Source organism: Corvus brachyrhynchos, unplaced genomic scaffold (genome assembly GCF_000691975.1).
Source record: "Corvus brachyrhynchos isolate BGI_N302 unplaced genomic scaffold, ASM69197v1 scaffold279, whole genome shotgun sequence".
In the NCBI taxonomy this organism is placed as follows: domain Eukaryota; kingdom Metazoa; phylum Chordata; class Aves; order Passeriformes; family Corvidae; genus Corvus; species Corvus brachyrhynchos.
The window spans coordinates 4886311-4901828 of NW_008246060.1; the positions used below are offsets into that span (position 1 = coordinate 4886311).

Here is a 15518-nt window from a genome sequence, read left to right on the forward strand (position 1 = left end):
TTTTCAAAAGCTCATTAGCTAAGCCCAGATTCTTACTGTCTCCATCAGCCTACCTAAGTGAAGGCCAGGAAGGACCCCAGGAGGTCATGTTGGACACCAGAATGTGAGATGCAGGGTCAGCTGGAATGAGGCTCTGCCATCTGCTAAGGTTTGTGATAGCAGCGTTTCCCGGGGGGGCGTGGGAGCTGGGAGGTGTCTGTGCAGTGGCTACGAGGGGAAAAAGGAAACCTGAAGTCTCTGCAGTGTATTACTCTCAAAGTGCACCTTTTTCCAATGAGGGGTCCTGGCTTCTAGCTCTTTCTCAACATTTCCTTCTATCAAAAAGAAGGAAACTGAACAAAGAGGTATTTTCAATATGTAGCAGGACAAACGTGAATAGGAAAATAAATAAAGGGGCATCTGGCCAACTTTCTCCTACTCCCACTGCTGAATTCTGGCTTTTCTCTCTTTTTGAAATGGTTTTACTATATTGTATGAGGGAAGGATGATGAACCACTGCAAGTTATTTTGGACGACTTTCTAATAAATCAGATTTATGAAGAGATCCAAAAGTAAATTAGGATTAATTTTTCAGGGAAAATTAATCTTGAAAAAACTGTGGAAAAAATGTACCTTTCAGAACTTTTTGAGATTTTCTTCCAATGACAACCTTTTGTTTGTCCTAGGTTCCATCCAGACCATTAGTAATTATGATAACTTTAAAAAATAATAAAAGAAGCCTCTTAAAAAATTCCTACAGCCAAACCTGATTTAAGGTATACATGTATGGAGACACTTCTATTTGAGGAAAGGTCAGGTCCTGTGTGCTTTGAGTACTCCCAATTCAAACGTCCTTCAGAGGATGTGAAGGGTTCTGAGAACCAAACAAAAGCCACCATCCCTCTCAGGAACCTTCTCTCCATTTAACATCATCTCTTGATATTAGCATGGACTCAGTTTGCAGCCTTGAGAACTCCATTCATTGCTCCAGTGTGGGTGTTTTCAAGCAAGAGTTTGCTTTCAGTCTGAATTTGTTGGGGGTTCCAGGTAGATACCCCTGGGACTGAGAGTTTGATGCTCATGAAGAATTCATTGGAGAGGAGATGGATGTTCCCATGACAAGATGGGCATCAGCTGTGTTTTTCTGGCCTGCTTGGGATGCCTCCCGTGCAAGCCCTTCCCACCCATTCTGTGCTGCTCAGGCATGTTGTGATGGCTGTGTGCATCCATAAATGCACAGAATTAGCTCATGATGCTCAATTTAAAAGAAATTGCTGTGCAAAGAGTCAGTCAGGCTCTGACCAGCATCCAGGACCTGCTTTGACAAGATGGCAAAGCAAGCAGCAGAAATACCCTGTTGTTTCCTTCGTGTTCTTGAGTTCTTTTTCCTTTGTATGGTTTTTGAAATATGTTTAACAGTAGAACTGCATCATACTACAACTTCTCCTTGCCTCTGAGGAAAGCTCCAGAGGCTTCATCTAGACAAAAGCAAAAGATTTGTACTGTGAACGTCTAGGGAGAGATTCAAAGGACTGAAGTTGACATTAGCACCTTCAGAGGTGAGTGAAACAAAGCTTGAGAGGCAGAGAACATCCTCAGCATTAAAAGAATGAGAGAAAAAGAGAGAGATTGTCCCCAGCAGGGATGATATGGGGATATGCTGGGTCAGGTAGGGAGTCAATCCTGAGCAAATTTCTCCTTTCAGCTCATGGTATTATAAAAGGTTATTTCGAATTCTTATTTCGGATTTACGGTAGTTAGTCTAATCAAACTGGTTGAATAAATAGAACTGTGCTGCTGTCATCTACTGAACTAAAAAATCTTCTCAGTCTACCGTGGTGATCACCTTCTTACTGGTGTGCATCATAATCACACACAATTAAAATCATAAACCCAGTACTTGATCTACGTTAGGTGCCGTTTATTTTTCTCACTCCCCACAGGGCTGCCAGTCCTGTGGGACAAACCTGTGTGTCTGTGAGTGTCCCAAGCACACAGACTGGCAGGGTTCTGTCTGCCAGTGCAGCCCAGCTCTGTCCCTGTACTCTCCATTGCTGTCAGCGTGGGGCACTGGTTTCTCTGCTTTGTGCATCGTTGTTCCCAGGCTGCTGCAGTGATTCCACAATGTCAGCCCAGAGCCTTAATGCAATGAGAAGAGAGAGAAAAATAGATATTGCTGCTGTCTGAAAGTTCAGAACAGCCATGTTATTTTGACTTAGTAGCAGTATGATGTCAGAAGCCACTTGGATTGCAAAATAATCTATGGACTGGTGTGTGTTTCTGCTGTACTTCATGTACAGCCTATATGTATGGCACAGATACATTATGAAATGACAAAACAGTTCAACACAGTGAATAGGCAAATGTCATAGAGGAATTTCACATCGATTCAATCCCATTTACAGCTCATAAATTCACTTAACGTTTCCACACACTTCTGCCTTTGCCACTGCCTGGCACGAATGGTCTGATTCTGAGGAGACGCTCCCAGATTCTCCCCTCAGCCTGTATTTATGGCAGTGGGGATGGGAATATGTAAATGGGTTTTATGCCTTCTTTTTGGTCACCAGAGCACAGAGCTGAGGCAGAGAGCATCCCAGGGACACAATCAGCAGCCATCCCTGTGTAAATGTTAACGGAGGGGAGCTGCAGCTGGTGTGCTCCTTTCCTGGGAAGGGGCAGTGGCTGCTGCTGCACCATGTGTTGGAGGGAATCCTGGCCATCCAAGGGAGCCCCTGAACTCCCAGTGAGCCATGTGCTGTGTCTGACACCCTGTGCTGCCAGGTGTCTTGGCACACCGCTGTACAAGCTGGTCTTGTTTTTTGGGAATTCCATTATCATTATCAGTACTCTGGAAATGTGTAGGCTGCGTGTGTACAACCAGCAGAAAGGCAGATAAAGCAAAGGTTAATTGGATAAAGCTGTTAGTGGTCGTTATGCAAGGCAGACAGGAATGTTAGTTTTCAGTGTGTGTGCATGTTCTCCTCAGCAGATGCAAAGGCAGGTCCTACCACTTCTGGCTAATAGCTCTTCTTGTAGGAAGCATAACCCTGTCTTCCACTTAAGAGTGAGGATGGAAATTGCTAGAGTGAGAGAAAAAAATACCATTATTCTGATGTTTTCTTTAGGAGGAAAATATAATTGTGTGAATGCACTAATTTATTCAGAATTCTGTGTGTAAGGACAGTAGCAAAAATAAGATACATTCTCCTAAGACAATGGGGAGCAGCATGTTATGGATTTAATATGGAATAACCCATAGAATAATCTGTGAAAACTCTGTGTTTATTTCAAATGTCTCTTACTTGTTATCATAAAATCCAAATACATCCTATATCACAATGTGAATATTATATGTTAGAATATTTTAATTATTTAGAAAGGTTACTTTAGAAAAAGTTGATGAAATAAACATATGTGATAGTTTTACATTGCAGATATATTTTGCTATTTTATTAGGCCTGTAAATTCATCTCAGCAGCAGCTAAAGCAAACAACAGAGAAAAGTTACTTGTTTATAGCTACCAGGGCAATTAATTAAGAATAGGGAAGGTTTAAGCTCCTTATATGCATGGAGTGAAGGCCATGATATTTCAAGGTGGTTTTGAGGACAAACACTTTTTAGAAAGATTTTGAAATGCCTAATCAAGCTCATGGATGTTGCATATCAGAAACAATCCCTTTCCTTGGAGCTGTCTTCCTCCCACAGTTGGCATCCTTGCTGCACCTTCCTGCTAGCTCACTTTTGCAAAGAACAGATGTGGAGATAAAACTACTTTTTCACCTTCAGAGCTGTTTTTTACAGGTCAAAGCTAAAGGATTCTAATGAAATGTTATAATGAAAAACACACTACATGCTATGTAAATTCTTAGGTGTGGAAAAGCAGAAGTTATCACTTGCTACTGCTGTGAATCTGGCACCTTTTAATAGAATAATTCTCTTTTAAAAGAAAAAGCAAGAATTACAGTTAATTCTGTGCTGTACAGTGCACTGGGAGTGATATATGAGTCTTATTAGTATATACAGATTTATGAGAGACCATACAGTCCTTGAGAAGAAAAATCTCTCAAATTATTGCATTTTACCTCTCTAACCTTTGCTCTTATGCAAGGTCAGACTGCATATTTAAAATGCGTGCTTGTCACATGCTTTCTGTAGAGATTAAGACTGCTGAAGACTGGGCTGAATTTGCCACCCTAAGCACCCTCAACACTTCAAGCAGCATGAAGAGTTTGTCAGGTCATGATTCCAATTTGCCTGAGAGACAAGAAATGATTGCATTCTCTGGTACTCAGATCCCCACTCAGGCAAACAGAAACTTTTCCAGAGATGGTATTTAAGACAATTAAACCTTTCTTAACCATTTGGTGCTTCTCTCTTGGTGAAACCAACTAAATATGCATAGAAGTAGCAAAGAAATAGCTAAATAATTGTTATTTGTACTGGTGGAAGAAGAAATGTAGGTGTAGACCTGCTAAAGAGAAGGAGACAGTGGAGGCAAAAGGGAAAGGTCGAAGGCGAGAGGAATGGAACTGAATTTCTTATTTTCCTCTCAGTAGCTCGTGTGTTGTAGTAGCCCATTTAAGCATTAAATTTTGCTGTATGTTGAAAGTCATCAGCTATGGGTGTGGGAAGATCCAATAAAACTAATTTCTTATTGGCAGATAAAGAAAAACTTTCTGAATCTACAGGCAGGTTGTTAGGGGAGTGTGTCAAAAGGCAGGGTTTACCTAAGCTTGCCTATGAATAGATTTGGGCAACTGGAGGTTTAATGAACAGGGTTGCTTTTAAAATTGAGCTTTTCATAATAATTTTCATAAAGAAATGCCCAAGCATCCCCCTCAGCAATGAAATTAAGCTTTCCCATCCAGTCAGAGGAACGCTGGCAGTGCTGCTGGCTCCTGGGCCGGGTTGGTGCAGGGCTCGCTGCCCACAGAAGGTGTTTGGTAAGAAACCAAGCACAGAGGAATTAGTGATTTAGCAGAGATGACTCCATGACAATTCCTAGGAAACAGCAACTCACTTAAAGGAGTACAAATGAAGAAAGCTATTTCTTATAAGCTTGGCCACTGCTTCTCTTTAATGATCTGGATAATCAATTCATACTAAGGTTAGAATGAAGGAAATCCAAGCATAATCTCGTTTTGACACAGAGTAATTAGGCACTCCCCAAGAGCAGATGGTTTTGTATTGTAATTATAGTGCCCCCAAATGATCACTAAAACAATACTCACAATTCCTCTGTGACGTGTCTTGACAGATTCATAAATTGAAGAAAACTTTCCTAGGTCCCTTACTGCTGCTGTATTCTTAAGTTTCATTTAGAAAATGCACTCATGTGTATATGTTAATGACTTTTCCTGCTTGAAATCAGTCACTAGAAGTGCCCTGCAAAGGTTAAATCTTTGATTTGTCCTGTGTGCAGGCACCTGGGCCCTGCAAATGCAGTGTGGAGAGGATGATTTGCACAGGACGCAGTGCACTGGTTTCCAAGGAGACACGTGCATCGTGCTTGGGGTAACAGAGACCTTGGGAGAGTGAGGGTGGGTAGAACAGTTCTCTGTTTATCAGTTTCCTTACTGATGGGGAGCTCAGAGTAAGAGCCTGGTAGCTTTCTAATGATGGTCCCGCTGGCAGGCGTGACCTGTCAGCTGTGTCAGTGACCGCTCACAGCACCGATGCTGAGCTGCTTCACATCCAAGTTATTTCCTGTTAAAAGAGACACATGTGGGCCTCCTTGTGTGATAAAAAATCATCGTGGTGTTTGTCACCAGTAACATGCAGTGATTAAGGGGCTGGTTGCTCTCTCTGCTGGTCACCCTACAGCTGACTGGAAATGGGGCTGCAGAGCTGCTCCTCGTTCCTGTGCCGCCCACCCGCTTCCAGGCTGGAATAATCTCCAGAAGGACATGGCAGGGTTCAGATTAGTGAGGCAAACAGGAAGATTCTTGCCATCAAGAATCAGAATAATACCCCAGTGTAGACACCGCCTTTAAAGCAGCAAAAGCTTGTGGTGGAAATCCCCTGGAAGAGTGCTGGAAGTGGATTTAGAATAATCTCACTGAAAATTAAATAGAAGTGCTGTCTAGACACCTTGTTCTGAAATAATCTTTTATTCTGTGGACAATTTAAGTGGATTTTCTAGTCAAATTGCATTAAGCCTGAGTTTAACTGTGTGCCTGTGAACATATATATGAAATAAGATACCAAGCTGGAAAAATCGGTGTTTCAAATTGTATCCAGCAGAGGTACAGTGTAACAACCCAATGTCATAATGGCTTCAGTGACAAGCCATACTACGGCTAAGTGGAAATTTTTTTATTCCTCCTCAAAAAGTGAAGTTATTTGTAGGTTATTTTGGTGGGTGTTCTGAATGGAGTGCACAAAACTGCAGTGATGTAGCTGACAGGTAATAGGAGGGAGATATGGACTATAAAAGCAATCACATTCCCATCACAAGGTAGGTTGTAAAATCTGGATTTTTCCTTACACTGTGAATTCAAGCAGTAGCACTCTCTGGAGCAGATCAGAAGGTAGCTGTAAAATACACATTCACTATCAGGTGCTGCTTTTAATTCCTTTAATGTAAGATGTCTCTCAGCTTATCCATTCTCATTGCCCTCCAGAATTCAGCTGAAGTGTAGATAATGTGGATAGTCATGGGGTCTTTTTTTTTTGTCTGTTGATAATAATGTATTTATTAAAAGACTTACAAGAAGCCAGACCTTTCTAATTCATTGTTTGAGTAAAGGAGGTGAGCATAATAACTCCGTTTCTTATATGTGCCCTGGTGACAGTGCTGTGAATTCTCTTCTCTCTCAGCTTAATTCAAAGATAATTTTCACAACTTGATTTAGTCTTGTACCTTCTCCAGATGTGTTCATTGAGGTAATGGATGGGCAAAGAAAAAACAAATCAATGCTCACATCGCAGTACATGCTGTATTTGGCTCAGGCTAAATTATATGTAGTATTTTAAGTACATCTATCTTGCCCTGAAGAAAAATAAGTGGGAAAGACAACCCTTTTGGAGTTGAGTGATTGCATATAGCATTTTCTGTAGGAGATTCTGCAGCTTCTTTTAAAATTCCACAGAAATTAAAGGAAAATCTACACAGAATAAAAGCGTGAAAGAGAGAGTGCAAGGAAATGAAAGACTCTCCTAAGACAAAATCTAATTAGTTCGGGGCTTATGGTTGAATGTTGGTGTGATGTGTTCAGATGGCACTCGGTACACCAAGTATAACCTGTCTGCATCAGGGATGGCAGGAGGCAGTTGTGCTGCATTGTTTGTGGGTTGATGTTGCCTGCCAAGAGCAGTCAGCGTAATAGCAAAGGCGTGGGGCATTTCTAATGTAGTAAACACCAACGAGTGTGGGTAAATGTCTCCACGGGGAAGACAGAGGCAATGCCCTGAGGGGAGGAGTGTGGGCAATGCAGGGGAGGAATGTCTGTGTGGGCAGGGGAAGATGGAGAAGAGCAAAGTGAACTCTCTGAATGAAGCACATCAGAGCAGGGTTTTATTTCGCAGAGCTCATGTTCCTTTTGCAATCACGCCGAGGCAGCTGAGCACGGTCTGAAACCTCATTCTGGTTATTATTATGTGGTTTATAAACCTGCTGATTTGGAATGCATATGGTCATTTCAAAACCATGGCTTTGGCAGAGCACTGTGACCACAGGAGGATGATCATTATTACATTTGCAGTTGTTACCATGCCAGTGTGGGACTGTATGAGACAGAAGTCCCCAGTGCAAGTCTTTTATAACCATATTGGAACAGTTAAATAAGAGCATGATTTGAACGTTCTGAGCATTACTGTTCCATCAAAATAGATGGAGAAGTTCTTCTGATCACATAAAATACATCGTGACTACAGGTTGATTTCTTCAGAATTTCAAAAAAAAACAGCATACCTGCAAGACAAAACATTACAGTTTAGCATTGCAAAACAAACTGCTTCAAATATCATTTAAAGTGGCATAAAAATGAAATATTTATAACAGGGAGGGGAAGAGGCAACATCAGAAGGAAAAGAAAAATGGGATGTTTGGATGAGATGCGAACATTCCCTCATCACTGCCCCTGCTCCCTTCATTGGGAAACATCTTCATATCTGACCTGACTTTAAAAGAGGTCTTGTATCTTCTAGTAAAAAAACAAAACCAAAAAAAAAGCAAAACACACATTTTTATCTTTAAGAAGATGATGGTATTCCTTTCAGTGTTTTTGAAAATGATGTCACTAGTCTAATCTATGAAGACAGTTTATGGTGGTCTTTAACAGGACTACTTGCTGTGTTTGCTTCCAATCTCATCCTCACAGGGTGAAGGCAGGCGATGTAGATCAGGTCACAGCCCTGCTGCTGCAGCTGGGTATTTACCTTTCAAGGCAGCTGTCCATGGAGAGCTGGATTTCCTGGCCAGCAGGGCTTTGAATCAATATTAGGGAGGTGTCCTGCAATGGAGCAGCCAGAAGGGTGCCAGGCTTTCCCTGCTGCTGGAGCACAGGGACAGCCCCCTGCCATCCCCTGGGCTGCCCGTGCTGAGGCCAGGCCAGGCCAGGGCCAGCAGGACAAAGAGGACAGGGCACAGGGCACAGGGCACCGGGCACAGGGCACAGGGCAGCTTCCCCCAGAAGGCAGGAGCTGCACTACATCACTGAGTTCTGAGAGACATCCCCAGTGTGCAGAGTTAATCAAGTTCTGGCCTAATTAAACCACACTGCTGCTGTTACACTTTCTTCCCGTGGTGTCCAAGACAATAAGCTGCAATAAAGGAGACCTGGCAGTGTGGTTTTATGCATCTTTTAGCAGGTCAAATAGCTGTGGTATATGAGTGCTGACCATACAGAGAGACAAAAAGCTGAGATTTGTTAACTTTATCCCTCCTGCCAAGTTAAATTTGGTACCTATTTGACAGTGCTAATTAAAGCATCTTTCATTCTTTTCCATTCCCTACTAGATAAATACTTACAACCAGAACTATTGAACAGCTGAAACCTATTTAAAATTACTTCTACTTTGTCATATCCAAAATTTTGTGATGTGTAAAATACTTTAAAGTCAAACGGAAAGTCTCCCTTTTAAAGACACTAGAATGTATTTATGCTGTCAGTCTCTCTGAGATCTCTAATGATCGCCTAAACACCCTGAGCACCACTAAACTAGGCTTTATTTGTACTTCTGGCTTTGTGGAGAAATCCAGTAGTGTTCAATGACATGTAAAATTTTCCCTCGCTGCCTTTCTCAGTGCTGTAGAAATAACTATACTAAGCTGCAAACAGGAACTATAACAACACAACATATTTAAGAAAGTGATGTAGTTTTGTACAAACATAGAACTGACAGGCAGAAATCATTAACAAATAATACTTAATTCCTTGTTTATTTCTACTGAAATTAAATTCAGAGCTTAATTTATTTTTTCTCTATTACGAGACAGTGTAAGGGTGTAATGATGGCACGTTGTGTAATTTTCTTGTGAGTTTTCCATACCTGGTATTTCTTTGTAAGTTCAGAATTCATCCGGAACCCCAGCTTGGATTTCTTTTTGGGGTTTTTTTTGTTGTTTTGTTTTGTTTGTTTGGATGTTGTTGTTGTTTTTTCCAAGCAAGTTTCAGCTTGCTAAAGGAAAGGACTTGTAAACCAATTCTAATAATTCAACAGCTAATAAACTAAAGTATTAAAAGAATTTGAAATGCAACCACTTTTTAGTAGTACTGTGATCTCATGCTTTGCAAATAATCTTGTTCATGAATGGTTACTATTTACATTTACCAGTGTGACACATTCAATGCAAGGCTAGACTTTTTTATCAATTGGTGGCAGAAGAGCCCTCTGCCTGGAATTCTTTTTCAGTTTTGCACCCAAAATCATCTTGGAAAAAAATAGAAAGTGCTTTAGAAAATGGACCACATAATGGTCTTGTAATAAAGCAATTCAGGTACAATTAGTCTAAAAGCAAAAGAACAAAAATTTTATTAGCTCTTATGAGAACATAATGTGGTTCTTTGTTTTCATTCTGCCTGTGGTATGCAAAGTAAGTAATTTATTATTTCTGTGGTGCATTCTTTTTAGTAACCACTGTTACCTCTTAATTCATACATCAAACACCCAAAGATCTGCTTACTAAAATCATTCCAATTTTCCCCATAAGCTACTCTTCCCTTTTTGAGGAGAACATCAGAAAAAAAAAAACCCACACTAGAACTGAATGACCTAATTTTTTTTTATCTGAGGGTGACGAAATCGAAACTTTGTTCTTCTTAATCGCCCAAGGAGCAGTGAGCCCCTCTCACTTTTCTTACTGCTGGAAGTGCAAAGCAGAAGCAGCTGACATCACAGAGTGGCAGGAGTAATTTTTGATTGCTTCCACTTCAGGCTTCTGAGCCCTGGAGATTCTTGAGGATTTTGTCTTTCACGGTGCAGCTGCTCAATATTTGAGGACCTGAAAACTACCTACAAAGAATCTGAAACCTTGACACCTGAAAGTAGATACATTCTGGGAAATGGGAACTCAAAATTGAAGGCTACCTAAATCAAGAGTCCCTTTTCCACAGCACAGAATTCATACAGCTGTGTTAAACCTTTTGCCTTGACAAGTCCATCTTTAATTTTTCCACAAATTTATCTCATCTGAAAGAAACACAATGCATATGTGAGAGTCTCTTGCAGGGTCACCATAACTGAAAATTATGATTTCACTGATGAAAACAGTGAAAGCTCCTCATGGGGAGGCTTCAGATTGGCTCCCCCTGAGCAGTTTGGCACCAGGGAATATCTAGAACCCCTTTATTGGCTCTGCAGTGTCCTTCTGAATTTGTGTCTCAGAAATGCTGCTCCCCATATCTCAACATTCAGCTACTCTGGAATCCAGGATCTGAAGCACACGAAGTACCCAGATGAGGGAGGGAGGGCAGGAAAAGAGATGGAATTTTGCCAATGGTCATACAGATTCCCGTTTAAAAATCCCATTTTATATTTGTTGAAACTACTGAAAGGGTATATTTTTCTAATGAAAAGGTTTTGGTTGATTAAACAGAGAATAATTGGAATATTTTTGTCCATCTAATTAGACAGAACGAGAGGCCACCAAATGTTGAGGAATCAATCTGATAATGGAAAGAATTTGCATTAAAAGGTGCCTGAGTCTCATAGAGGCAGAGAAACTGTACATGAAAGTCACGACGATTTAGCAGGTTAGCTCTAAGTATTCGTGTGACATATATAATTTAGAAAGAAACTTTTTATATCTGCTCTTAGCTAGTTTTATGATGATTTGCTAAAGAAATCTGCCATCTCTAGTTATGCTGGAGGTCCATTCATCTGCCTGCCAACTTCTCTTTGAACCTGATCAGCCTGACAGTAAGACAGACCTCAGAAAACTCTTTTACTATCAAAGTACACAAAAACACGTGCCCAAATAATTCCATACTCTACTAGAGGGAAGGCTGCAATATCAGCTCAACCGTGCTGGGAGATTCCAGAGAATCAGCTCTTGAGAAACCTGTGGAAAAGTAGCCTGTGTAGATGCTGCTAATTGTGCTAAACTTGCCTTTTTCTTGTCCAGTTTGCTATCATTGATTAGCAGAAACAAATTCATCTCAGACTTGGGTGTTTTCCTCAGAAAGGAGGAAGGTTGCTATGTGGAAGGAAAGTCTGAACCAACTGACCAAGTGCTGCAGGACCCCTCTGGTGTTTATGACATGAAGAGGTTTCCAAGGCTTGGCACGTTTGCCATGCCAGCTGTAGGCACGTTTTGGTCAGATTGGTGGCTATTCTGACAAGTCATGCCAACCTTGCAATGACACAAAGGACTGGATATGTGTTGTCAGATGCTATTTTCTGTTCTATTTTCTCCCCTCTTACCCTGGTCCCTTCTCTTGCTTCCAGGATTTTACAACATCTGAAATGACAATGTCAGAAATGACACAGAACTGCATCACGCAGGATGTTGCCACCGCAGGAAAAGATGATTGAGGCAAGCTCAGGCTGTCTGAACATCTACAAGAGCACTGTCATGTCTCATTCATTCCCTGATCACAGCTGCAGGACCAGTGATTTTTCCTAGCACTGTGCTTTATTTCTGGAGAGGAGGCTTATTTGAATGAAAATACTAATACAAGCAAATAAGTATGGGGCACGCTGAACTGAGATGGAACCATTTGGCTTTCTGACTTATTTCCTGTTCAGTAATTCAGGAGATATATATGCATTCTGTCTCTGAGTGATTTTTCTTCTGATGGGACTCACAGAAGTGTGCATTTAGAGTGGGTAGCCCTGAAAACTCAGCTTCTCACACCAGGGTGCTGATATGCTGAGACCAGACACAATGAGGTTCCTCTGCTCTCTCCTTTCCTCTGCAGAGTCTCTGGTATGGGTCAGAAAGCCAGGAATCACCTTTCTGACCATGCAGCCTGACCTTGGGCATCCCACAGAGCTCTTGCCTTCCCACAATAGCTCATCCTTTCTCTCCCATGAGCTGTATTTGTCGCATCGTCACTTTATTCTGTAACACATTCTCTCTCTGTCCTTTATCAGCTGTGGTTGTTGTGGCCTTTCATGGGCTACAGGAAAAAGAACACAATAGACGCTGAGAGAGATGTCATGGAACTTCCACACATTCATTCCCAGCACGCTTTTGAGCAAGAACTGGGGAAAGGGCCATGATCTGTATGAAAAATGTGTATGGTGGGGGAGTATTATTGTAGCTGCCAGGTACAATAGCATTTACTCAGGGAACACTTATGAATCAAGAGGATCACTGCATGCAATCTATGAGGACACACATCTCCGGGGTGAAAGGAAAACTGCTGTTAGTGTTATCGCGTTGGTTTCCTTATCAAGAAAAGAGATAGCAAGTGTACAGTGTTGAAGGGGATGGAGGAAGTCCAGTAAATGTGGAATAATAGGTGTCTTGAAGTATTAGATCAAATCAACCTACTGGACAAGTTTTGTAGAGGTTATTTCTTATTCCTTGAGTTTGCTGCTTCTGAAAATAGTTCAAGTCCAGTATCGCACAAGGCAAGAGGCTGCTGTCATATTAAATAGCCCGAGGAAATGTGAGAATTACAAAAATAAAAATTAAATTAGAAAAAGAAAGACTAAAAAAGACAAGCTTGCATTCAGACTGGGAGTCTTTGCTTCCCTCTTGCTCTGACTGCAGAATAGCTTCAAGTGAAGTCAAGATGTTGATAAAGTTAAAGCAAGAAGGGGAGATGGAGTAATTTCATTTTCTAATTAAGTATGTCCTTCTTTGGAGGTAAAGTATGTTAAAGGAATAACAGGAAAACTAACCATGAGGTTACAGAAAAGTGTTTAAGACCACCTCATGATTCCAGCAAGCCTGGACAGTGGGTGACAAGGTCAGCAGTCTGTTGTAGGAGCTGGAACATGGGAGCACTCCTCCTGCTCTTCACTGCTCCCAAAGATACAGTCAGAGCCAGATTCTGGCCCACCATTTGTCTACCACTGCTTCCTCCATCCACCAACCTTCATCTGGTGAAGTTTCCATGGTTTCTTTGTTGAAGACTGAAGGCTGCTCTGTGGCTGGAACAAGTAATAAGAAAATGTATTTACAGTCCTGCAGAAGTTTTAGTGGGCACTTTTGCAAACAGGACTCCAGAAACACAGGAAAAGAAAATTATCTAACACTTAAAAATGGTTTAAAAAGACTTTATAAGAAGACTTGTATGAAAAATTTTAAACAACTGCTCCTTAAAAAGAAGATACTCTATAATCTGGTGGCATATGGTTTCCTATGTGCTCATACCTTTTGGTCTTCTAATCCTAATTTGTGTTCTCCCCTTGCTTTTTTAGCTAATGTCCCTATTGGCTACTGAGGGAATATTATGAGACTTCATGGCTCATTCACAACTTCTACAGGATAAATCTACACTGAGTTGTAGCTGACTTTCCTCCAGAAAGTAAGTAATTTTCTTCTATTTCACACAGTTGCTAACTAATGTTTTTAGGGACTGGATATATTTGAAAGTTACCTCTGTCGAATTTGAATTTGAAATTGCCCAATTGCCAGAAATTTTTAGTGAGTGGACTGGAACAGACACATGTAGATCGACAGTGCAAGTCTTGGTTTAGCTGGAAACCAGAATACAAATGAAGTAAAAAAGATATCACTTCAAAGAAGGGTCATCTTGGGAACTGCTGACTGTCTTTCCCCAACTGTTGCAAGTCAGGGCTTGCTTGTCCAAAAAAGAGAGGCAGGTTGTTAAGGAGTTTGCTTTATCTTGCTCATCACATATCTGTTCTAGTTAGGGATTAAAATAAAATATTTAAGGTACCAGGAAAACAAGATGACTTGCAGTGGCTGTGCCCCAGCAGATTTCCCCAGCCTGCTCATGTATTTTGGTGAGACAAAGTGGAGCAGTTGCTGCAGCACAGAGACTCGGTGCCAGAGGGGCTGCAGGACATGCTGCTGCCTCCCTTAAGGCTGCAGATACCTGCTGCAAGATGTGCTCATCATTTTGCTATCCCTTTCCTTAAATAATAAATGTGATCACTGTTTTTTCCTGGCCTACATGGCTAGGAGTGCTGGGCTTTCATGTGAGTTGGGGTTTTGAGCAGGCTGAGTTGGGTTCTGTTGCAGTGAGAGCTGTGTGATCACCTGCTGTGCTTATTCATGGGACCCGACATCATCCAAGACCTGGATTTTCAATAAAATCATGATACACGTTTTTTCTTCAATGAAAAAAATATATGCTTTCAGGAATAATTTTTAAAAATGCAATTTATAATTTATCTCCTTTTTGTTGCCAGTCATGTATAATTAGTTTGAAATTAATGTAACATAGTTAGTCTAACTATTGGTGAGTCACTTCCAAGAATAATTCTTGGCTTAGGGTTTGTTCCTTTTGTGAAATTCAAACAGACCAGGTAACTGTTCTCTGTCCAGCTAAACTCTTCAGAATGACCCTTCTGGTAAATCCAGGAAAATTGCTAATCACCACAGAAAATGGACTTTAAAATAGGCAGTTCTCTCTCTACAAAACTAGCATGTTTAGATATATTTGTGGTTCTTTGCTGTGGAGGTATACAAAACTTCAACTCAAATGACATGAGGCATCCAAGTAGCCAGCATTTAATCCAGCCAGGTGTGAGATGTGTAAGGCTCAGGCAGCTGCCTAGGATGGACTGTAGCTAGCTAATGGAGAGAGATGGGAATGGCCCAAGCATCCCCTGTTTCCCACAGGGGGAGATGGGCCCCTTCTGTGATACTTGTGTTCTTCACTGACTTGGAGGAAAGCCTAGAGAAACTCCCTCAGGCAGAAATCTGCCCTAGCGAGGGAAAAGGATAGTTCACATTAAGGCTTTTAACTTCTTTTCACCAGGGAAAAAAAGAAAACCCCAGGATTGTTTGTGAGTCCTGCATATGCATATTTGCAGAGAGGCACACGTGTGCCTCTGGTATGTTTGCCAGGCTCTGAACCACTTTACTATAATTGTACTTTACAGAGTGGAAGGGCTGGGCTGGTACTTGGGGTTATGGCACACTGGCACTTCTCCCAGCCTGTCGACACAT

At 41.3% G+C, this 15518-nt stretch overlaps 1 long non-coding RNA gene across 1 annotated transcript in view; it reads left to right on the forward strand.

Moving 5' to 3' along the window:
• LOC108449642 overlaps positions 1–15518 on the forward strand; it is a 376499-nt gene that overhangs the window by 233302 nt on the left and 127679 nt on the right. Inside the window, exon 3 of the long non-coding RNA XR_001865894.1 lies at positions 13799–13905. This is a non-coding gene — a long non-coding RNA (uncharacterized LOC108449642). The remainder of the gene's footprint in view (positions 1–13798; positions 13906–15518) is intronic.